The sequence below is a fragment of the Phasianus colchicus genome, chromosome 1, assembly GCF_987193195.1.
Source record: "Phasianus colchicus chromosome 1, bPhaCol1.hap1.1, whole genome shotgun sequence".
Taxonomy (NCBI): domain Eukaryota; kingdom Metazoa; phylum Chordata; class Aves; order Galliformes; family Phasianidae; genus Phasianus; species Phasianus colchicus.
The window spans coordinates 87,567,169-87,592,528 of NC_143436.1; the positions used below are offsets into that span (position 1 = coordinate 87,567,169).

Consider the following 25,360-nt stretch of genomic DNA (forward strand, 5'->3'; position numbering starts at 1 on the left):
CACTAAAGCTTGAGGCTGGCTGGTTCAAGAATATTTGTGTAGTGTTGCCCTTTCCACTGCCTTTTTGTCTCAATATTGTTTTTCCCTCCAATGAGCTGGAGAAGCAGGTTGCACCTCTCATTTCAGGATGCTCAGATCACCTGATGATTCTTCTATTCTCCCAGCCCCAGCACCTACTGGCAGTTTCTGTGAGAAAGAAAAGCACAAACTTCTGTGTTCTTCATTTTAAAATAGGTCTTATGCTTCATTTTTTAAAATGAGTAAAGGCCTCCGAAGGGGGAAGTGACAAGTGAAAAGCAGAAACCAGTGACTACCAGCTGAACCATTTGACCTGCCTTTCTGGTTAGTTTCCTGCACTGCTAAAAACACTTACAATAAATGTGTTTCAGAAAAAAAAAAAAAAAAAAAACAAAAAAAACCAAAAAAAACAAACAAACGAGAGTGATCTCAATTTCTCTTTTTTCTGTGAAAAACAGAAAGTGCGTTTTGATGAGATCACCATATTGTATGACATCGGAAGCTCCATTGAGCTGTTTTCCTGCAAACTGATTAGAGGAAGAATTACTCAGCAGAAGTTCCCTTGAAATTAGTTGAGATATATGCATGTTTCATCTGCCTCCCGAAAGCAAAATTAGCCAGCACTGTGATTTAAAAAGACCTGGTATATTGTTTAGGCTCTCCCTAGAGCTGAGTTACTCCAATTCTTGCCTGCTAGAAGGTTACTTCTTTTGCTTAGAATTCAGGTTGGAGATGGGAAAAAACATCTTCTCAGGAAGAGTGGTGAGGCACTGGACAGGCTGCTCAAGGAAGTGGTAGAGTTACTGGAGGTGTTCAGGGGCTGTGTAGACGTGGCACTGAGGGACATGGTTAGTGGGCATGGTGGGGATGGGCTGGCAGTTGGTCTAAGCGATCTGAAAGGTCTTTTTCAGCCTTAATGATTCTATGATTCTATGACTTCATTCAGGCCAACAAAGGCTGAACTGCTGTGGCTGCAGTCCTGCGCAGGGGTTGTGCTCACTGTGTAAAAGAGCACTAGTTCTGCCATGTGATGGATATAGAAAAACTGATGGTACTTCAGTGCTGCTAGTGAGCAAATGTAGTGAAGAGGGATCCTCTGAAATACAAGTCTGGTGGCACGTAGGTGTCATGCAATCAATACAGGCACCATCCTAGCTTGGCAGGAGTTGGGCTCTCAAGGAACAAAAGCGTGGGATTGTAGGCCGTTGGCCATCATCCATCACCTTTTCTTCTCTTAAAAAAGTGAACACAGGCAGGGTTTAGGTTTTGTTTTTGGGGTAGAGGCTAGCTGGGGTCTTGGCAGTTCATTTTCCAACCTGGAGCACTGGAGAGAAGCCCATATAGGGAGCGAGATGCTGCTGGGTATTTACTTCAAGGTCTTGCTTGTTTTCTCCTGTGCAGTTTTAGGTGTCTACACACAAGATGTAACCTGTGGACCCTACTGGTAATGCCGCAGTTTTTGTGCATACCCTTTCCAACGGTTGTCAGTGCAAGTGCTTGGTGTGTAGCGGCTATCAGATTGCATTGGAGCTATATAGAGGAATTCAAATTATCTCTGGTTTCCAGTAGAGTATATCACAGTCATAGCCCTAATACCTGACATATCATTTGGTGGAACAGAAACTTTCCTGCAGCTGCTGCTCCACATGAAATGCTGAGGATAAGGCTGCCTCTGATTCACTACCTGTTGTCCCGCAGGCCAGATTGTTCTCAACCAAAGGGGTCTGCCCTCTCTTGCAGCCCATCAGTGGAGTTCAAGAGAGCAACTGCCTGTAAAGGAGTGGAGTGGAAACAGTTCCCAGAAATGCACTACAACTGAAATGGAAAGAATCAGAAGGACTCAAGGCTGAGTCAGAAACTGGAGAGTGTCCGAGGCTCAAAGCGCACATGGAAAGATTCCTTCACCTCTGTAAGAGATAAGACAGAATTGTTTACAGCTGATCACTGGCAAAAATTTGCTGTGTTATCCAGAATGTTTTCCCACCTATACTTTTAAGCCTGAGGCACTAGAAGATGGAAGCGAGGGATTAGTGTAGATACAAATAACATTCACTTCACTTGCACTAAGCCTACCAGATTTCACAGGAATTCTTGTAACAGTGAAGGAACTTTGAAAGGAGCCACCAGGTCCAGTAGTATGGAGAAGTATTCCACATGTAGGAAGACAGGGTGTAGACTGTATAAAAAAGGGTTTTTATAATTACTTTTGTGGTCTTACTGGAGTAATTTCTATGAACTGATCTTATTTTTTTTCCTCTTTGTTAAATCTTTATAATGAGTTAACAGACCTTGCATTTCGATTTGAAGTAACCCGTGCTGTTTTATTTTTAAACCCATTCAAATATTTTTCCTGATCTGATACTTGCTGAGTATCTCATAGTGTCATATACTTTGAATTTCAGGTATCACTGAAGTGATTTCAGTTAAACTGTGAATGTAGAAATAAGGCAAAGCCTTGCTTGTATGCAAAGGAAAGATTTCAGAAAGGACTTTCCCAGACTTTTTCTATTTCTTTGATGTCATTTCATCCGATATTTATTTGAAAATCTAAACATGAGAGCATGTGCACTTCCTGTGGCTGACACTGATTCTATTTCTGAAGTAAAGGAAATGATTATTTTCCTATTTGCTTACTTCTTTTGTACTGATTCAGCCACAAATACTAGTTGACCTCAGCTGGATGCAGACCTATCCAGGCTTTTCTGTTCTGCTCCTTGTGAAATCTTGCATCTCTGCATGCATGAATCCTCTCTCAACTTTTTTGTTTCCCAATCTGTATTTTTGTTTACAGTCTGTTCTGCTGTGAGCCCAGAAACCACAGTGAGTGCAAGTGGGGAGTGATAGCAGACCACAGCATGCATGTGCTTATATTTTAATGAAGTTGGTATGGTCATTTTCAAGAACTTGCTGACAAAAGAGGGTGACATCTTGTGTTGTGATCATACAAGAAATCCCCTGCTTTCTTTCAGTATGAATGATCTCAGAGCTCTTACTGTTTGAGATGCAAAACCTGCATCCCAGTGTCCATATGATGCAGCCAGATGAAGCTGTGTGGACAGTGTATAGCTAATTGTTCAGCTTCCTGACCTGGTTCTTCTAAACATATGAAGTAGCCTTCAAAGATACTTAACAGCGTGCTTAACTTTTTGTTCTGAAACTTGAGTATTTATATAACAAATAATTGTTCAAATTACTTCCTTCATTCTATTTTTTAGCTTGAGCTAATAGTTTAAGATTTGGTAATGGATCTCCAAGGCCTAAGAAGTGTAGATCTGAAACAAAGACCTACCCTGTAGCTCATCCCATGCCAAAAGTTAAACAGCTGGCCCATTTCTGTGGATATCCTGTTGAAGTGTATGCTTCTCTCTAACAAGTTACTATGGGAATGCCTACCAAAAGTATACAGGTACATTTTATTGCATATTTGTGGGAGCAGTTCCTCCTCTCCACAAAAAGCTTACGTTCCTGCTGACTCATGCAGGGTAAGGTGCTGTCCCATAATTTTGGTGGAATTCTGTGCTATGCCAGCTGTTATGGTTCAGAAAGGGCTCTTCTGATCCACTTTGTGATGGATCAGATGGGGTAGTACGACTTATGTTGTAGAGGTGGTTCCACTCCCCTCTCTTCTGCTGTTTAGAATTAGGAGGATGATGCAGAACAGTTTGATTTCTGAAAGAAAGCTCTTAGATCTTTTCAGAACAGACAGCATGTTTTGGGAGACTGGGATGCCTCTTGTTCTGTGAAGTGGTACAAACAAAAAGAGTGTCTGCCTCTGGCCAGAGTTGCTCCTGATGTCCTGTAATGTGGTGCCATCCCCAGCTAGCAAGCAAGGATCAGGCATGCAAATAGCTGGTGTTCTGGGGTGCCATGGCCTTTCCAGTGCATAAGGAACATACTTCGATTTCTGCAAAGGATTATGGCAGGCAGCCCAAGGTCACAAAGAAAGCCAGGGCAAAAAAAAAAGAGAAGTGAATCTAGGTCTTTATGTACCATGTTCTTCCTCTCCTTTCTTGGTTGGGGTAAGCTCACTTCTTCCTCTGTAGTTTAAAATGTCCTCCGTTGCTGCTGGCAGAGATTGTTTCATTCTGCACAGAGCGTCTGAAATAGTGGTATTGCTGATGCAGATCACTGAGCGATGCCTCTCCCCAGCTGGGTGAGGCTGCCTATGAGCACTCTCTCCTCTCCCACTGTAAGCCAAAAGGCTGAGAAGTGTCCCAGATTTGCTCCACTTCTACTTTGTGGTGAAGCTGATGTCAGCTGAATTCTAGCTGTTTATTTTATTAACTCCTCTGAAATCTGTATGTGGGAGAAGTCACAGGTAGAACTTTTCAGGAGGTCTCAATGAGCAAAAGGTAGGAAATGCCACAGGGCCTCCTCACAGTGAACATTAGGGAAACTCCTGATGTAATAAAGAAAAATGTGAGCTCAGAGAGGGAGCAGCAGCTTCTTCCCTGAAGGCTGATGGAGGATTAGGAGTGCGTGCATGACCTATAGAGAGAGATGCTGTTTGGTAGTGTCTGTCTCACCTGTGACGCAAATCCACTGGGGCTAAATCTGTGTGTAGTGAAATTAAGCAGAGTGATATGTGCTTCAGATGTCTCCCAGCAGCAACAGTCACCAGAGGCTGGCTCTGTGGTTTTAAATCTAAATATTCTCTACAGTGATGTGGTTGATCAGAAAAGAGAAATGAAGTGGCTTGTGGCCATCAGGAAGCCATGTCTGATCAAGGTTGCTGATGCCAGGTCGGCTCTCCTGGAGCTACAGCTTGCAGCCAGCAGGATTGCACAGTGCCTGGACAGAGAAGTGCTATGGCACGCCTCAGGCCTCTAGACGTTGTTGTCCTATAGATAAATAATAGGGTTTGAGCTGCTGATGTTGCTTGTAACACTGTGAGTCAGATTTTCCAAAAAGTATTGAGCATGATGTGCTGAAGTGGGGGAAAAACTGGCCTCTCATTTAGGTGCCTGCTGGCGTGCCATGCTCTTGAGAATGCTCTTCTGCAGGAGGTGCATTTCCTTGGGTTCTGTGGCTCATGTCTTCTGCTTGGGCTTGGGGCTTACATAGCCTGACTAGTCTTGTGCTGCTTCCCTGGATAGAACACCCCAACTCTGTGTGGGATTGTGCTTGCCTAGTATCCCATCTTTGTGGATCTGCAGCCAGCCTTGTTCCTGCAGAGGCAAAAAGGCCCCCTTGCCCCTTGCTCCCTTCACTCATCTGGCTGTTCCTGCCCCCCTGAAGAGTCAGGCATTGCAAGTGGCATATTTAAAAATAATAGAGAAAAGTGGGTTTTTGCTCAGGGTTCTGCTCAGCCTTGGAGCAAAAAAATCCACTGGAGGCTGTTACGAAGGCTACTCTGAAAGTAATGCCTCCAACTTTATTATGTTGGCTCATGACATCAGAGGTGGATGTTGCTGGTGTGGCAGTAGAGGTGGAACCTCCCCACCATATCCCCTTACATTTTGCTGCTGTGCAACTGATGGCAGCAGAGAGGCAGTCTGACAAAGTGTGGATGAAGAAAAGGTGTGCCATTTAATTCTTCCGTGCAGAAAAAACAGCACCCATTGACATTCGTTGACACTTGATGGAGACCAAACTGTGGATGTGAGCAAAGTGAGGCAGTGAGTGGTGCATTTTAGTAGTGGCAACAGTGGGTCACCTCCCCTGGTGCAGATTTTGATGAGTGCGGCACGCAGGCTTTTGTTCACTGCTGGTGAAAATGCATGGCTAGTGATGGTGACTATGTTGAAAAAGAGTATTTTGTAACTGAGAATTTGCTCTATCAAATAGTGTTACTGTACTCTTGTACTGGTTGTTGCTTCCTTGCAAATAAATAGGAGGCATTACTTTTGAAGCAACCTGTGTAAATATACAGAAACTACTGATGACGCAGGAGGTCCCTAAGTTGTACAATACTGAAAAATGGGACTCTGCTCAGGGGAAATATTGTCATATGTCTGTGCTCCTCTGACACTCTTTTAAACTGGTGCATGGCTGGTTTTGGAGGGCAGAGGTAAAGTAGGATGGGCTTCAGTACCACCGTGGGCCTCTGCTTCTGGCCTTGCAGCAGCAAATGGCTCTCCTGAGAGTAAAGGTAGCCCCCGAGGGGAAGCTGTGGCTACCCAGCTAGTGGAGAATGGTCAAGATCCATTCTCATCTGTCCTGGGCACATTCTGATTAGGACTGTATGTTTATTGTTATTTAAAAAAAAAGCAAAAAATAAAAAAAAAAGAAGGAAAAAAAAAAAAAGGAAATTCCGTGGTATGTTTTCCTCTGCATCAATACCAAGAAAAAACAGAAAAAACTCACAGGACAAACCCCAGACTTTCTCAAAATAATTCCAGCTGTGCTTCTTCCTCCTTTTTTTCTTTTTTTTTTTTTTTCCATATAATTGAGGGCTTCATATTTTCACTGGTGTGTTGTTTTTTGTTTTCGTTTGTTTGCTTGCCTTAGGCCACAGACTGGACATAGAGTCAGAGACAAATGTCAGGGTAAGCACTGTAAGCCCTGATGGCTCAGCTACCCCTCAGGTCACTTTGGCCTACTGTGTTTTCCTTTCCCTGTATAATTTCTATTTCCCATTTTTCATTTACTTTTGCTGTCACTTTTACAATGCAAAGATTCCTCCTTTGCATTTTTTTAGAAAAAACAACATGACATGATTTGAAGGCTTGCCTCCCTATTCTTTCTCTTGTCTAAGGTGACCTACAGTGCAGCTGAGAATCGGATGGTGGTTTTTGTGGTGGCTAGAAACTCTGTGAAACCTGCAGAGACTTTACCAAAATCTCACTGTCCTCTGGAAACAGTTATCAGTGATGACACACTTCAGGAAGCTGTAGGTCAGCTATGATGACAGCTCTGAGACTCTCCTCATGGTCCACCTCTGCCCCCTGAGGCAGCAACAGCTCCAAGCACAGGCCATGGAGAGATAAATATTGGTATATCCAGCCCTCCCTTCTTCAGCAGTGCCTGTGCCACCTTGCAAGCTGTCCCTGGACCCATGTGCTTGTCTTTTTGGGCCACTTTCTTTCACTTCTCTGAGGAAAATTCTGAAGTCCACATGGAAGTGCTGTAAGGCCAGCCAACAAGACCTTACAATTTAAATGGAATTCCTGTATGTCTGGCTGCCAGGACAGCTGTTCCTTTGAAGCTGAAGCTCCTTTTGGAGGAAAAAAAAAAAAAAAAAGTGACCATAAAAAGGTGAGTAACTATACAAGGCACTGAGCTACTTGGGATGCCAGCAGCTAGGGATGGAGAGCTGCCTGTGCCTGTCTCCTGTGTGATCTGCAGTCCCTGCCTAGGGCCAGGCCGGACATCCAAATCCCACTGATGGGAGGTGTGAGAATTTTGATCGTTTGGGGTTTCTTTTTCCCCAAAGGTCAAAATTGTCTGAAAAACAAAGCTTCAGACCTTCGAATCTTTTTCTTCCAAGAAGGAAAATAAAATCCTTTACTGCTGTTTGGATGGAGTAAATTGTTGTGGTTTTGGTTCTTAAGATTTTGTATTTTACTGTAGCCTATTTCTACAAAATTAAAACATTGAAATATCATCACGGGAAAGAGGGAGATCCCTGATCTGCTGGCATATGGGCCTCTTCCCCTGAGTCAGTTTTACTTGACCCAGAAGATTACCAAAATTGATCCTGAGATGTTGGATGGAAAAGCAACCTCAATAAAATTTTCCAAACCAACCTTGTATTTATCTTTACAATGCAGGAGTGTGGGAAGGAGCGCTTGTCTTCTTATCTAATAGATTTAGCTTATAGGCTGTATGGTCAAGCCTGCGGGCTTACTTAAGCACTTAATCCCCAGTTATTTCAATAAAAATGGCACGATTAAGCATCATTGAATGCCAGGGCCTGATCTTAGCTAAAAGGATGCAGAAAACTTCTGGCAGTGCCAGAAACAAACCGTCCTCCCTGGTGAGAGATTCCAGGCAAGGCTTGCCTGCAGTACTTGATAGCACCTGCAACAGACTCTGAAATAGAAGGCATGGCTAGGGAGGGAATTTGTGATATGAGGACAGGTCGAACCAATGGGAAGTCTTTTCAATTGCAAAAAAATGCTGCTGAAAGATTGACAAGAGTAAAAGGTTAAAATAATATAGCACATTCCAAAAATAAAAAATGTTGGAGTGTGAAATGTTGGTGAAAGATGAAATTTGGAATAGAAAATACTGATTTATCCTGTTGCGAAAATCATGGAAACAAAATGTTCAGATGCTGGAGCTGCCACTAGCTGACTAACAGAGGTTCTGCATAAGAATGCCAGTGGGGATTGTAACAGCTCCCCAGTGCATGATGCATTCTGGTAGCACTCCGAGTTCTTGTGAATCCAACCTAATGCTTAAGCTATGGGAAACTATTTGATTTCCTTGGCAAGATGAAGTATTAAGCAGTATCCTGCTGATAGGGAAAGAAGCATTTCAGCCAATTTCATATTTTATTCTGTTGATCTTTATTTTCTTTCCAGAAAATGCATAAAGAAAGTTTAATTTGCAGGTTAAATGTCCAAGTTATACATATTTAGGAGGGAAAATGCTCTTAAAACAAGGCACTTGTAAGTTTCACGGTTTTCCCTTATGTTATTTATAACATTTGATTGTTATGATATGATAATGTTTTTAAGATGCTCAGTTGCTCAGCCAGGAGGTTAAATCTAAAGTGATCAATTGGCCCCATCAACCCCTACTCAGGAAGTAACCTCCTCTGCATCCTGTCAGTGTAAGTGATGCTAACGTAGAGTGTAATAGAATGCAATGTATAGACCATTAATGGAAAGAAATGTTATTTTCTCAATTAAACTTTTGTGTTTGCATCTTCTCAGGTGATTCACTAAACCAACTTGTAATACGCTCACTTTTATGTCATGAAAAATTTAGAATAAGAATAAATATAGAGTATATGAAATTAAAATTACACTTTTTAAAAATAGATCAAAGCCAGAATTTGAAATATTTGATGTTGAGACAGGTTTATAGATGTAAACCAGAGAGAACAAAAGCAGCAGATTATTCTTTTTTTCTTTTACTTTTTTCCTTGCTGTGGCTAGAATATAGCAAGTATGGATTTACTTTTAAGGTGACAAGATCCCCATTAAAACAAATGGTTTAGAGGATTTGTGCTTCTCAGGGTGTGTGTTATGCTATGCAATAGTAAAGCTATTTATATATGGGCAGAAGGGCACGTGGTGTTATTATGACTAGACTTTCATCTGAACTGCAGAGGCGCATTGAGGACCTGATCCTCAGAAAGTGTTGGTACTGTTTAAATGTGGACCATATCCTTTTAGTTCCTAATACTTTGTGTTCGGCACTTGAAATTCTGGTTTTAGATATTTGTTTTCCCCTGTGGTTCTTGTTCTCATAGCTTCTTAATCATTCTCCTCTGTTCTGGCTTCCTGAAAGGAGCACATCTGTTCTCTCGCGCTGGTTTCAGTCTGTACTGAAACCACAAAACTCAGATTAGACTCTTCAAAAGCCTTACCAGGCTTCAGGAACTCCTGAAGCAAATCTGGGCCCGTTTTCATGCAAATCCAAATACCTTTTATGGTTTCGTTTCAACTTGACATTTTGATTTTGAGATTTTGAGTTGCTCAGACCCTAGGGCTTTGTGTGAAACCCAAAGGGCATGAACTTACATGAACTAAAATGGAAAAACATTCAGATGAGCCCACTGAAGACTGAAACTATGTTCCCACAACTGTGCTTAATAAACCGCTCTGTTTTTTTCTTAATTGGAGAAGTGACAGCTTCTGTTCCACAGCTTGAAGTGCACAGCAACGCATAGTTTTCTTTTTATGTACACTGGATATTAATTAGACATCTCTGTAAATCATGGACTATTCATACCCTTCCAACTGGGAAGGTGGTAAAGGCAGTACCTTTTCCAACTCAGTGTGACCTGAGCAGCCAAAAACAATGTTTTCCCTTCTTCAGGTGTGCTAGCACAGGGGTTACAGCGTGCTTCTCCTCCTGGTGGGTCACCCACTCTGCCACTTCCAGGAAAGCTGCAGCTCCTCCTCTGCCTTGGCACAGCCAAGAGTAGCACCAGCCAGTGCAGCCCCAACCGTGATGGGGAAGTCCTGGCTCTGTTCTATGTAAACGCTTAAAACATCATTTCTGTTTCTACTGGCACTGGCCTGGTGGTCCTTGCTGACCCTGTACTGAATCCCTGGTGTGGTCATTTCACCATCTCCAGCCCCAGCAGCTCTGGGGACATGTGCTGCTGGCAGCAAGTGACTGCACTTAGGCATTTGTAGCGTGGTGCCATCTCTGCTTGCTCTTCTGCACTCACTGCCTGCCTTGCCAAGGGCCAAGAGGTCATGGGGACTGCTCCCACAGACAGAATAGGAATGGAAGGAGAGGAGGAGGAGATACTGTCTGACTCGGGTACAGGATAGGGAGCAGTGTTTGATCCAAGGAAGCTTTAACAAACTGTTGGGACTTGGTTATCATGGTAATAGATAGTGTGTCCAAACTCAAGCTTGTCTGTTCCCAAGAGTGAGTCTACACACAAAATTGCAAGGACCTAGCATGACAAAATATTTTAGAAGTTATGAATGCTCTTAGGGAGTTATTCCTGAGACCTTCTCTGCAAGTCTGCATAATTGGTACTTTTTTCCACCCTCTTTTAACTTAGCTTGTGAACCTCATCCATCCGTGAAGACTTGAAGTCTGGCTGTCTAAGGAAACCCCCACAGAGGAGAGCTGGCAGCTCTTGGCACCCCAGCATTCTGTTCAGTTGTTTCATTGGACCCACTGTGCAGCACTGGAAAGTCCATTCTGAGTTTTGCAGTGTATGGCACTCGTTCCCCACCCACGCCCAATGGCAGTAGGATTTTGAAATATTGTATAAAGTTTGAAAAAAAGTTGTGATATTGTGATGAACCTCTCTTTCTTTGTGATGAACTTTTCTTTCATTTTCTCCGTGCTTCAGATTGCTTTCTTTGCTGGACTGGGCAAAGCCATGCGCACTCTGCAGAAGAAGCAAAATTAGTGAGCAAGCCTCAGTGGCTGTCCTTGCTGTAAGGCTTGACCTCCTTTCTGTGCCTGAGGTTTCAAACATGAGAGACCATGGTAGATGTTCCATTCAACGGAACATCTGGCAGTGGTGGGCTCTTAAATATATGTACGTTTAAGCCTTAATGGCACAGCGGTTCTCAAGGCCCAGAAGAGAACTCCCACAGCCTGTGACACTTCCAGATACAGATGGTGTTTTGGCACCATGTTCATCTTCAGAGGCTACTGACTAAGGAGAGTGATAAGACTACTGCGGAGCCATCACTGTGAAGGGTCATGTTCAGCCCTTGGTTTTCTCCATTTTAAGAAAGCGTGCAGGTGGAAGTAAAGATCTGCCAGTTCAAAGGTTGACTTTGATTTTGTATGTTTGTGCCTATAGGTGAAGCAAGCCAATCCACACCTAGGAAAATGAAGCCTTTTGAAATGAAGCTTTCAAAACCATCAGTTAAAACTTTTTATGTTAATTAAAAGATTAATATAATTGATTTAAAGAGCATGCACATCGTGGCATCCTATTAGGGATGTGCTATCTACAGTTTACATTTGGTTTACTCACTGCAAATACCATATGTGCAGTGAAGCAAAAAGGGTGAGGTTAACCATGAGTGGAGAGAAGCAAGTTGTCCTTGTTTAGTTATCTTGTGGTAAAAAACAAAACAACTTTATCTCCATTAGGATTTTACTATGAGCTTGCTAACGCTCAGTAACTAACTTGTTTTTGTGTTCTCTTTCACTCTTCCCCCACCAACGTCTTCTGCATGAAAGACTTCATTTCAGAGTTACCTGATTTCCACAATCACAGTTTCAGCACACTTAATTATTGCTGAGACGTTTTGCACATATGGCTGATGAGGAACTCCACAACTCAGTGACTTTCTCGAGGAGAAATGAAAAAAAAAGCTGGAAATCAAATTTGGGCATTCTCATTTGAATGACTTGCTTAGAAGTTTTGTGTGGGTTTTTTTGTTTGTTTGGTTGTTTTTTTTCTGTTTAATCACTCTGAGGCTCTTTACATTGGTCCAAGTGATTAGTAAATCCTTCAGACCATTCTTTAGGCTGTCCTTCCCCAAACACCAAAATTTACAGAGTTCTCTGCCAAATCAACAATTTTTTAGATGAAGTTGAAAAGAAATCAGTCTTCCATGGTGGGCACTAGTGACTTGTGTCTCTACAGTAACATAACTCTGAACAGAACTGACTGTAGCCTGCCTTTCCTTCTAAAAGATTTACAAACTCTTCATAAAGGTTGGGGACAGGTAGATCTGTCTTGCTTTTAACTTTCTGACAGTCATATTGAAAAGAAAGGGCTCCCTTGAGAATATTTGCTGGTCTTTCATTCCTATTTCTATGTTGACTTCCTGTACTGAAAATGTGTTCTCCAAGAGCTTTTTGTCTATGATAAAGCATTCTAAGAATTTACTGAATGATCACTGACTCCTTATTGCTCAAAGTTTTCTATAGGGAAGAAGGCCATTAAACTTGACTACTCTTCCTTTTACAAATATCATTGTTTTAATCAAAGTTGCAATGCTTCCTGGAAGCTTAGTGAAAAACCAAAGCCCTTCTGAACAGCTGCGACATAAAAATGGTGAGTAGCAGAAACTATGAGGATTTCAGGCATATGTGATTGTCATTAACAACATCATAACCATCATCATTGCCAGAGCTCAGAGAGTTAAAACACTCCAATAGGAATTTTATCCGGGATTTTTGAACTTCTTACTCTAGAATCATTTTGCAGAAGTTGGATTTGTACATATAGCAATAAGAATAGATTATTTGATGTTTTCTTTAACCAAACTGATGGTGCTTCCCTACTGGTTCCACAGATACAGTGTGCGGAGATTTTGCTTGTGGAAAACTGGCAAATGGCAGCTTTGGGTGAGTGAGCCTTAATGTTTTCTTCATGTGGCTGATCTCTATGAAATGAAAACTTCTTAAACCACTAGTAATGTTTCCTGGCTTCTCTTCCCAGCCAAATCACATGGATGCTTTTTCACTGTGGTGTTTAAAAAAATGATTAGAAAGGTTCTTTCAAGAGACGTGCATTTAAAACACGATCCGATCATTTTTCATTTGCAAGAATGGCTGTAAAAATGTGCAGAACAGTGCAACTTTGCTCAGCTTAAAGTGTTTTGATTTTTTTATGAAGCCTTTTATTATCATCTGGCTAGGGCTCAGAATATGCTTGATAATGACAGATACTTTGTATAATGAGAAGGCTGTTAGAATGACAGGTCAGGATTGATTCTGTTGTCAAGTCATCCACATCACTCCCACGACAAAGGCCTCAGGGAAACACTGCATAGGGCTGTTTCAAGAGGACATTCATCATGAGTGATGAATGTGGCTCCAGTGTTTCTTTCTGCCAATTTAGAAATAGCGATTAAGAGCTGAAAACAAAATCCAAGCACCCATCTTAAAAAAGAGTACACCGTTCATTCTCTTGGTTCATTGTAACATAGTTCTGAGAGGCAAAACCTTGTCTTTTGAAGACTTCAGTGATCTCAAAACCATGGTATAGCTCCAAGTGACATTTTATCCACAGAAAAGACCAAACAATTTACTTTTCAGCAGTTCTTTTAGTTGGGAGCAGTCTCAGAGCTGAAGACATATTTGCGTTTGTGGGCCAAGATACTCTTGATTCTCAAAGAGTCAGTTGGGAAGTCAGATCCAGACGTTGGAAAGCAGAGGGAGTGTTTAGATCTGAAATAAACACTCATTTGCGCACAGTGGTACAGCTTCTGTTTAACATTTTGTTATGATTTTGTTGTTTGTGGTTGCAATGAGAAGCCAGAGTTGTTTGTTTGTCATGAATAATATGCACATCCTGTGACTGTTTATTGTAGCTGGCCTATCTGTATTCTCTGAGCAAATCAGAAGCAGCTGGAAAATAATAAACCACAGAAACAGTTGTTAGGGTAAGAGATGGAAATCTAATGCTTTCGGAAATGGAAAATGAAAACCTTCAGACAGTAATGGAAAGCATGCATAAGCTGAAACAGGAAAGAACATTCGGATTCACATCAAGTTGATAAAAACTGCTTGAGGTACTTACTAAGTCTTGTTTCTCCCCTCACTCCCAAACTGAGTACATTGGTTTTCACCCACTGACGAATAAGCAAAGAAGTGGAGCTCCATTACCTTTATGTGGTGGATACCCAGGTCTCTCTACCTTCCAAGAGCTGTGCTGTCTAGACCTGGTCTTTTGTTTCAGTGCAAATGCTATAACGGGTTTTAAAACCCATATGGATGGTGGAGACTTATCATAGACATAATTTTCTGAGAAACTTTATTCATTTTAATATTCAGTAGTGGGTGCATTTTTTTTCACCTGATTAATACAAGCAATTCTGGCTCAGATTTCCAGGCACTATTTTTATAGGGAGTGGGTGGGGAGAAGAGAGAATTCATATAGTTCTTGAATTCTGATGCTGATTGTTGTGCTGCAGCTGCCAGGCAAGATGTGTGATGGTTTCAGTCTGAGGTAGGCTCCCACCCTTAGTTGCATTCTCTCTGTGATCCACTCACCTTTCAGAAAGTGCAAAGCCTGGTGTGCTGCTCTCAGCACCTCCTGGGATGGGATCTTAACCAGTGATTAGGGATTTTTGCAGCCTGCACCGTGTATTGGCAGTCACTCAGCCTCCTCCAAAACCTTTCCCAGGGTAACCTTTTTCTTTTTCCAGGGTAACCTTTTTCTGTACAAGACTATCTTTTCCCAGGAGTGCCTGCCCAGACCTGCCCTTCCCTAGACTGACTCTACATCTGACAGGCCTGAAGAGCAGCAAACTGGAAATTACTGTTTTAATAAGTGCCCCTCTGGAGCTTTTGTTACACTTCTTGTCAGAAAGCATTTCTTCTTCTTCCCACCCCTTGCTTCTTCTTTTCACTGAAATGATCAAGCACCATGTGATGTTCATACCGTTGGGTGTGTTCCTTCTCAAATGTGTCTTGGCATCCATCTTGCTGAGTACTTGGTCACCTGGAGCAAGAAACAGAGTTCTCTAATTGTGGAACAAACCTATCCTTTATTGCTGTGGGGCTATGCAAAGCCATGGCAGTGCACCCTCAGCAGCCGCTGCTGCCAACCCAGTCTACCTGCTGCACAGACACATGCATATAGTGTGTGTGCAACCAGGTTGTGACCCACTTCTCTGTAACCCACTTCAGAAGTGAGCACTTCTGAAAATGGAGAGTGGACAAAACTTGGTTTCCTACAGTTCTGTGCCTTGTGGTTTACTTTGCTGGTGCCAAAGACAGAGCAGACAACAACTGACGTGGTTTCTGTGCTTGAGAGACATCATGAAAACCAGTGTGAACCTCTGTGTCGTTTCCCTTAGTGGTGGCTGCCTCTCTCCCTCCTGTTGCCAGCTGATGCCTTGAGAAACTTCTAGGAAATTGCTGCCTTTGAAATTTCTGTATTGGTGAAATGTGGCTCAGTGTGAGGATGGGGCACTGGGAGGATGATTACATGAAGCAGCTCAGAGAAAACTAATGATTGTGTAAGCCTCTTTTCCTTAGGAAACTGAAAAAAATGGGCTAAATGCTATAGATCACTATACATTGTTTTCCTCTGCATAGGCTCTTTCCATTTATAACAGCACCCAATTCTGTCTCTATCAGCACACGTGGCATTTTTAAGATGCTAATCTGAAATTTCTCAATGAGGAGAGAGTCCTGGGGTACACTTGCAGAGAGAAGGCTGCCACCAACTGATTTGCAGGGAGGGGAGACATGTCAGCCTCACAAATTAGTGCAGAAAGTCCTCGTGTCAGCATCACAGAATCATAGAATCACAAGGTTGGAAATGACCTATAAGATCATCTAGTCCAACTGTCTTCACACTGCCACTGCTACCACAAGCTACTAAACCAGATCTCGCAGCTCCTCATCCAGACGCCTCTTGAACACTGCCAGGGATGGCGATTCCACCACCTCCCTTGGCAGGCCACCATCCTACAGGAAGGCCACCCAAGTGCCAGGATGATGGACAGGGACAGAACATCCTTAATACCAGGCTTGTGTGAAATTGAAATTGCTTCACAGGGTGCTCAGAAGCTCCTATGCAGCCAGGCACGAAGAGAAATAGCTGCACCTAGCAGGTCAGATTTTGCTTGCTTGTGTTCAGCCAATTTTCTTTCAGGCAAATGCCTGTATTTGTGTTTGGCAGCAAGCATTTATTTCCCTAATCACTGAGTGCTGTTATTTGTTGATTACTATTCATATTTTTCATTTTGGAGTGTTTCAGTCACAGATTACAAAAGCAGATATAATGCCAGCATGCAAAGCAACTTTAACAAATTATAAACAGCTGAATGAAACTATTTGCAATGAACTTGGGCTAAAAGCTGTTTTGACACCCATTTGGTCAAAGAAGCTGAAAGCCACACACATTCTTGGGAATCAAGGTTGTCTCACTAATGAACTACAGACTGCAAAATGTTTGCAAACCTATTTCATTCACTTTTCTCAATAATTCTTTTCAAAAGTCTCTATGGCCCTGCTTTATAGAACATCTATGACCTGAACTTGATGAGGACTTTTTGAGAATCCAGATGCATGTGGCTTAGGAGCAGATGATATATAATTCAGTACAAGAACCATATTGGTGCATTTCTTGTGGTTTGGTCCCTTAGCAGAAAGCCTAGGGCTCATGTAACTGTGCTTTTCCCACCTGCTTCTACACCAGCAGTTTACTATCGGTATGCATTCAGTACCAGCAAAACCCTGTATGGCTCTCAGCAGCAGCCATCTTCCTTTTAGACAGGAGCCAGAAGTTCCTTTGAGTGAGGCTGGGATATTAGAATCACTTGAACCTGCAGCTTTCAAACTGTGGTTGTCTGCACTGCAGGTCCTGCAGCACTGTGTTTGACAGTTGGAGACAGGAAAATAGATAAGCAAAGTACTTTCAGCTGGGAAATAGGCCTTACCAACTTAATTTCTTGTTTCAAGAGAAATACACAAAGGGCTATTCTCATTTCTCTGTCTTAGGAGACAAAAGTTCAGAGAAGAGCAGAGTGGTACCTTCTCATAGAAAAAACAAATACATTCTGTGGCTCAGGTTTGCCTATCCTCGTATTTGTGTTGAAGAGAACTGTTCACATATTTACATTCAAAACTCTGGCTAGATTACTAGACTGCACACAACATGATGTTAAAAAAGTTTTCTTTGCTTTCAGTGCCCCATGAAGACTTACTAAATTGCCATCAGCACTGAAAACCAGCAGCACTCGGTGGGTAGGAAACGTGTACGTTTTATAGATGAAGAGTTTTAAGTTCTTTTGCAGTGTTTTGATTGTGAACCTTCCTTATCCCTTTTGCTTTCATGAGGTGGTTACCCAGGGTACTAGACTCTATATACAGGCCACTTCAGCCAGGATTAATGTGAGTTAGAAAAAAGGTAGGCTAGAAAAAGATGGGTGGCTTGCTCTAAATGAAGTTGTTTTTCTCATAAACTAAACTAAACTAAACTAAACAAACAAACAAATAAATAAATAAAAGGTTGAGGCAGTTGGGATCTCTAGCAATGCCTATCAGATATGACTCCTTTGATATACATGGAGCAGTGCTAATTTAGCTGAGGATCAGATACAGGGGTCTTCCTTCAATGCAACAACAATCCCATTATTTGACACTGCTGATTCCTGTGTTGTGGCCTAAACTCCTGTCAGATATTTAATTCTAGGAATATCTTCTCATTGTGGTTCTTTTCCTATAACCTGTCCCTTTTTTAACAGGGGATAATGGTGTAGATTAAATACTTTTGTGCTTATTATAATTGTCTGTATGCACCATTAAGGATGTATAGTGGTTGACTTGTTTTTAGTGGTTGACTTGTTTTTTTAGCTTTGCGTAATTCACGTCTGATTTCTTTTCCTCATATGAAAGCTGAAGTGGATATTAGCTGGAGCACAGCAAAAAAGAAATATTTGGGTATTACCTAGGGAAATGAATGACATTGCAAAACTCCTTGTAGTTATGACTGGAACTGAATATTTTTGATTTTCCCAATTTTGTTTCCTTTCAGAAAAAAACCCCAAAAACAACAGCAACTTTCATTCATGTTGCCATGAGTTGCATCAAACATAAAGCCACAAATGTTAACCATGTTATTTATTTATTTATTTATTTTGGTTTTTTTTACAGAGAAGAATAACATCAGCTGATTTGGGGGAAAGCTGTTGGAAAAGACTCTGACCCTCTTTTTCATTTCTCTGTGTAGAATTCAGGCCAGAACAAAAAAACCACTGTTTGTTCCCAGGCTAATAAAAATCTCCAGAGAGCCACTGATCTTTAATACATTCTGGTGCAGTTAAGTAGCATAAAATATGAAACCCCCAAAAGATGAACAGGAGGAACTTTTACTGGCACTGGTGCATTAAGGTAGAAAGAAGCTTCAATTTATTAATAAGTACGAGGATGCCAAAAGTCACCACAGTGACACTGAGCTGGAAGGAAAGTTAGTGACAAACCTGGCTTACCAGGTGAGGGTTCTTCTGTGTAAAGGCAGGTATTGTACACTTCTACAAGCGTTCTTTAATTAAATATATAGCTTTGGTTACCTGTGCTCCAGAGGGATTAATTAATTAAACTGCAGCAGGCGCTACTCACATGAGAATAACGGCATTTCTTCCTGAGAAAGGCTCATGAAAAGACACTGGATTTGGAAAGAGAAAAATTAAAATTGGAATGAGATATGATGGCTCTTTATAAAAGTGTTTTGGGGAACAGGAAAAGGACAAAAATTGTGGAAGCAGAAGAGGTATTTAATTTAAATGACGCTACTGGCATAAACCCAATTGGCTAGAAATTGATCATGAAGAAGTTTAGGCTTCAAACTAGTAAAACCATTCAAAGAATGAAGTTCTGGATCAGTCTCTCAGGCAGTGTTATGTGGGGAAGGACCTGAATTGTTTTTTTAAAAAACAAAACGTACTGAGTTATTGATATGATTGTGAGGAGGAAAATTCTTAGTGACAGACAATAAGACATCCTCAGAGCTAGCAAGTCCAAAGGGATTGGAAAGGTGACTGACTGTTCTCATTCTCCATTATTAAACCCATGCCTGGGTGCCTCTGCAGATGGGATAAAGAGGCCAGGGAGAAAACCCTTTCCCTGCTCCATCCTGGAGGTTGGCTACAGACAGATTGTGGCAGGAGGTACACTGAAATAAAAATCTGGTACTGTTCAAATGACTGGTGGAGGGATGGAGCACTCACTTTTTCTGTTTGGGTTAACTAGTCCTGTGATTTAGAACTGAGAAAGAAATTTTCTACCAGCCAAGAGAGCAATACTTCCTTCTTTCCACTCTCCCACTAGAATAAGGCACAGTCCCCTTTCAAGACCTGTGCATGAATTTATCATGATAGCCCTTTCTATCATGAGTAGGGAGAAAGAGGCGTTTTCAGGGAGTGCTTCATTTGACCTAATTAACATATTTCCTTCAGGATTAGGTGAAGAGTGCCCCAGAATTGCACAGCCCTCTTTGTTACCCGTATTAGGAGCTGAGGTGGGTAGTTACAAAACAGAAGAATCCTTTCATCACGGGGAGTGCATGGCAAGGGGAAAAATTTTTTTTTCTTTTCTTTTTTTTTCCCCCCCCCAGATAGATGCTCTGATGACTTTTCCTAGAGAAACAAGCATTTAAGATATGAGGAATTAAAGTTCTTCAAATTATCAGTTTTCTTGACTATCAAAAGCTGCCATCAGCTCTGAGCTCATCAGTCTCTGACTTTGATGGGCATCAGGGAAGACTTTACTATCAACCTTTATGGAAGGAGAGCCGAGCTAACATGAAAGCAGTTTTGTGTGTGTGAGTCTACATGTGGCTAGCATTGTAAAACAACACAACAATACTTGCAGTTTTCCTGAGATACGCTGATTTACATCATGATAAGCTGCCCAGTTAATTCAGGGACCTTTTACAGCACTTTTCTTATTTGATTATGATGATCTTACACATGTGAATGTTTGTGTATGTGACCTGTACGTGTAAGCACTTACTATGAGACAGCAAGAGGAAATGTATTTTGTTTGCCATTTAAAAGGGATTTATTTATTTTTTTTCTCATAGAATATAATCTTGCTTTTCAAGTATTCTTCTTGTAAGAATGCATGCTGGAAATGTTTATACTTTGCTTCCAAAAATAAGCTACCAAGAATGTAATATAAAAACCATTAACTTCTGGTGCAGTAACTGTTTCTGATATATCAGAGATGCATGAATGTGTTTTGACATCACTGAAGTTAAAAGTTAGTAGAAACAAGGAGATAACCTATATCTCAACTATAGCAATGAGACAGAATTGTGAATTGAAGCAATCTGGAAGTCTCCCAGGGTTCTTTTATTACCTCTTTGCATTCATCTCCTATCTTTTCTGGAATAGGAGTAAGGTGTATTATGAGAAAGCTGGCAGGAAATGGCCTCAGTCAACAATTAGTTTAGAAGTGAATTCATGAATATGAGGTGCAAAATAGCACATCACTGCCTTCTTTTAGATTCGGAGGAAGAATGGCAAATATGAAGTAATCTCCTGAGTGACACCACGGCACATGTAGGGTAGTGCTGGAGATACTGCTTCTGACAAGCTGTAAAGGCATTCTTACCTACCAAAAAGAGTTTCCTTATTTTAGTATTCTTGTTTTGTTTTCTTTAATACAGCCTACCAAAATAGGAAGGAAATACCTACTTTCATAAACAAAGTACATCCGTGAGTGAAATCCATCCTTAAGCTGCTGATGTGTCAGTCACCTCCTCAGAAAAAAATGATGTTTGGTGTGGCTGACTGACAGATCCATCCAGGGTGTCTGAGTATGTTTAAGCTCGGTCATGACGGGTTCAGCTGGGGAAGGGTGGGTGGAGAAGGACAAAAGCAAAGTTTCAGTCTTAGCTCAGCTGGTATGTTAAATCAGAAGTTCAGCCTTGATTTGAAGCCATTGGTTACAGCTGTGGTTGCTAGAATGATTGTTTATCCCCTAAAATTAGAAGGTGGGATTAAATTGTGTGGACTTGAACCTGGCAGCAGACTATCAGGGAGAGGTGGTCTGTGTGCTGTCCATATCCAGTGCGTGGGGGACCATCTATTTATGTCAGCAGCTGCTGCAGCTGCAATTGGAAGATTACTTAGGAGGATGCAGGGAGGGCTCCTCTGCAGGCCTGCTGCCTGGGATATTTCTTCCTATGGAAATCTGAACTCCAGTGACACACTGGTGAAAAAGGGGAGTCTGGGCTTAAATCAGAGCTATGGGAAGGTTCTGCAGCCAGACCAAATACTGTTTATAAGTGAGAGTAGAATGGCAGTGCTCTTAAGGGGAGCAATTAGGCTGCCAGTGGCAGCCTCCAAGCTGTTAGCACAATGAGGTTACTTTATGCCCTTGCTGGAGCTTTATAGTCCAATCTAGGAGTTAAATTGCAGAGGAAGCATTGCAGTGAAGGTTATAACAACACAGTGAAGATTTCAGTTTGACACCAACCTATCTCTATCGTTTTCCACAAGATCCTATAAGCTTTCAACTTACACCTATAATCATGTCAAACTGATTTCGCTGTGTTGATCACTGTTGAAACAACTCAGACATTGTGCAACAACCTGGGTGTGTGTGAACTGAAGTGCTCTGAGCTCCTGAAGCAAAGAGCAGAGGAAGGGAAGGTGTTTCGGTGTGCCTTTGAGAGGCCCACCATGCTGACAGTTCACAGGGGCTGGGCCCTGACTGAGCTCTCAGTGGAGGCTGCAGTCTGTCCCTAGCATGACCCAAGTGACTGCGTTGCGACCTGCTGGCCCTGGATTTCAGTGAATTGCAGCTGCTATAGAAGGTGCTGCCTTCCTTTTTTTTTTTTTGCTTACAGCTGAAACAAGTTTCTATTTATAACTGTTTTCACACACTTCCCTGCCCAAGGCTTTCTTATGTTTGTGGAACATGCAGACTGGACAGTGGTGATAAGTTACTGTTATTTTTGTCTGTGGCTTTTCACCTTCCTTACTACCAAGACATTACACAGCATGCTTGTGAACTAAAGTGCTCAAAGGAATAAATCACTCTAGCCTCTCTCTGTGTTATCTCTTATACCAGGTAAATCAATAAATATTGGCTTTGCAATCCAGTTCAGCCATAATGGTTTGCTTTAAAAAAAAAAAAAAAACAAAAACACCTAGAAGGTAACTACAGCTTGTCTGGAGCACGTTGGTTGTAGGGGGCTAGAATCTGTCCCAATGGGCTGTAGTGTCTGCAGAGCCAAGGGGACACAACTCACTTGTGACTGGGCAGCATCTCTCCCAGTCTCTCTGCTCATACTTGCAGCCAGCCTGCAGAAAACTTCTTTGCATGACATGCCCTGATGTAAGAGATACGGAAAGTGTTGAGTCAGAGCTGCATTCAGTCTCGTAGACTGATGGTATCTAGTGCCCCGATGAGCCACTTTTACACTCCTCAGGTGCATTTCAGATGGATTAAAGGGAAAAGGGAGAACTCTGCTTTGTCAGAAGCATGCTCAGTGGTAAACCTGCCTGCTGTGGTAAAGGTGGTGAGAGAAGACAGCACGCTTGGTTAGTGCAAACCCACCTGGTGATTGGCCCACGTGCTCCCTGAAGCACTGCAAGTGCCTGAGCTGGGGCACTGGAACCAGACTTTCCAATCATGTGTTCCCCACTTCCTCTGCATGGTCATATGCTGATGTGTGGGAGAGCTGTGGGTGCTCGCACAACCCTTGCAGGGCTGTGTCATTGGATCTGCAAGTTTCAGTATGTCTCTAATGGTTGGCTTCCATATCTGCCAGAGCTCCTGATCTTCACACACACGGGGTGAGGATGGGGAAGCAGGTCCTTGGCCAGTGTTTCTGGACATGCTTGCAGCCAACTCTGTTGGTCTAACTGCTGTGGTTCAGAACAGACACTGGAGCTAAAGATGGTGAAGGGTCTGGAGGGCAAGGTGCATGAGGAGCAGCTGAAGTCCCATGGTGTGTTCAGCCATGAGCAGAGGAGCTGAGGGGAGGCCTGATGGCGGCTGCAGCTCCTCACATGGAGGGGCAGCGCTGAGCTCTGCTCTGTGTTACACAGCGACAGGGCCCAAGGGAACCGCATGGAGCTGTGTCAGGGGAGGGCAGATGGGGGTTAGGGACTGGTTCTGCACCAGAAGGCAAGCTTGGTATGGGCTGCCCAGGGCTGTGGGCATGGCCCCAAGTGCCGGAGTTCAAGAAGTATCTGAACAGTTCTTGCAGACATATGGTGTGATTTTTCAGTGGTCCTTTGTGAAGCCAGGAGTTGGACTTCATGATCCTTGTGGGTCTATGATTCTGTGATCACCACAGAGTCCATATTTCCTACTGACTTGTAAAAGTGACCTTTCTGTTCATTTTAGGTATAAAAGATGCTGTCTCAATACAATATTTCTATGTTTTATATTCAGTTTTGTAAAGCTGTAGTTTCCCTTTTGCAATCACTGGGTGGATAGCATTTATGATTTATGATTTTGGCTAACAAAAACCTTTATTGCACTCAGGCACCAGTAACAAGGAGCTTACTCAGGGCATGATTGGACCTGTGACTGAAATAATGTAAGTTAGAATGTTATGTAGTGATAAACACAACAAACAAAAGACAACTAATTATACAGAGAACTAAAGAAACAGAAGGTTTCAGCTAGAATCCAGATTGCATCTCAGACAGTGCCTTCACTTCCAGACCCTTTTCTATTTTCTCCTTTTGCTGCTGACTTGATGCAAGTTATTTCTGTGAGGAGAGAGTGAGAAGGCAGATCTGTGCCTGCACCCTCTTCAGTACTTAACCACTCTGAGCTAGCAGGATGACTGCCTCCACCTCTGGCCTCGTGCTGGGAAAGGCAACAGGAGCAGGGTTGTAATGAAGATGCAGGGCAGGATGGGGTAAGGAGGCTGGGTAGCAGTGTTCTGTGAGGGCTGCAGGCCAGGAGGTGCTGAAACCAACCACTATCCCCCAGTGAGTCTCTCTTGGTATTTGTGGAGAATAGGCTGAAGGGGAGACTGGGATTGTGACTACATGGCTGCCCCTTGGAAGCACACGTGCTCCAGCACATCTCTATCAGCCTTCTCTTCTGTGCCATGCTAGCTTTATACTCATCTTGCGCATCTGTATTTCCTGGTCCCTTCAGGATTTTGTGCAACATGTCCCTCTGCAGAACGTTTTGAAAGGATTTGGGTTCACGATTACCGTCCAGTCTCTTTGAAAAATAAGCAGTTATGCTGGCATGAAAAAGATGTTGGTGAGATACTCACAAACTGCACTTTGCCCTCTTGTAATGATATTTCCTTGTTTGTGCATATTTGCTTGACTGTCTGGTATCAGTGGCTGTGCCTCACAGCGTGCCTATGAGCAGCTCCCGTTCACACTGGTGGCATTCAATCAGGAAGCAGAAGTGGCAGCAGGCAATTTAGATAATCAGGTCACAACGTGAATTGCTTGTATGCCATTCAAAAAATGTATGCGCAAACCGAGGCCAAAATGTTTTTCACCTGGTTTATTGTTAGTTTGTGTTTATGAGTAGTGATTACAGAGCAAAAGACTTCTTAGTCAGACCAGATCAATAAAAAAGGAGTAATGTGCAAACTTTTCTATCTCAAATAATAAAAACAAGGGTTACAGAGCATTTTAAAATATCTTCTTCCCTAGCAAGTCTCAGTCTGTGGTATGGTGATCTGTGACAGTGCAGATAGCAGACATAAGAAGGTGATCTGTGAAAGGGCTAGAACATTTAGAAAATCTGGACAAAAAGCACTGTGAAAAATACACTCTGTCCTCATTTGAGCAGGCAGATGATGAAACAGGAGGTGGAGAATTAGAGCAAGGATGACCACTGAAATTGGACCCAGTTTTGTTTGGCTTTAAAATAAAATACTGTTTATCAGTGTGCAAGATGCTCTACTGAGATTTGTATTTTTGCTTTCACAAAGTTTAGGAAAGTCTTTGTGTTAGAAAAAAGTGGTAACTGGTCAGTGTACTCTTTCAACTTCAGTAAAAATCATAGAATTATAGAATGGCTTAGGTTGGAACAGAACATAAAGCCCACCTAGTTCCAGCCCGTAATGGATTGCCACTCACCAGCTCAGGCTGCCCAGGGCCCCATCCAACCTGGCCTTGAGCACCTCCAGATATGGGGCACCACAGCTTTTCTGGGCAGCCTGTGCCAGTGCCTCTCCACTCTGAATGAAGAGTTTCTTCCTAATATCTAACCTAAATCTCCTTCATTACTGCTGCATCCTTTTCCTGATGAAGCACAGCTGGCTCACTTGGCACCCATTGTCCCACTTCTAAAGAAACAGCAAAGTTTCCTAGAGACTTATTAGCAAATAGACATA

At 42.3% G+C, this 25,360-nt stretch overlaps 1 protein-coding gene across 1 annotated transcript in view; it reads left to right on the forward strand.

Moving 5' to 3' along the window:
• Positions 1-25,360, forward strand: part of ZPLD1 (zona pellucida like domain containing 1) — a 165,047-nt gene that overhangs the window by 28,540 nt on the left and 111,147 nt on the right. The window contains exon 5 of the mRNA XM_090151780.1: positions 12,864-12,915. The gene's annotated coding sequence lies outside the window, so the exon portion shown is untranslated. The remainder of the gene's footprint in view (positions 1-12,863; positions 12,916-25,360) is intronic.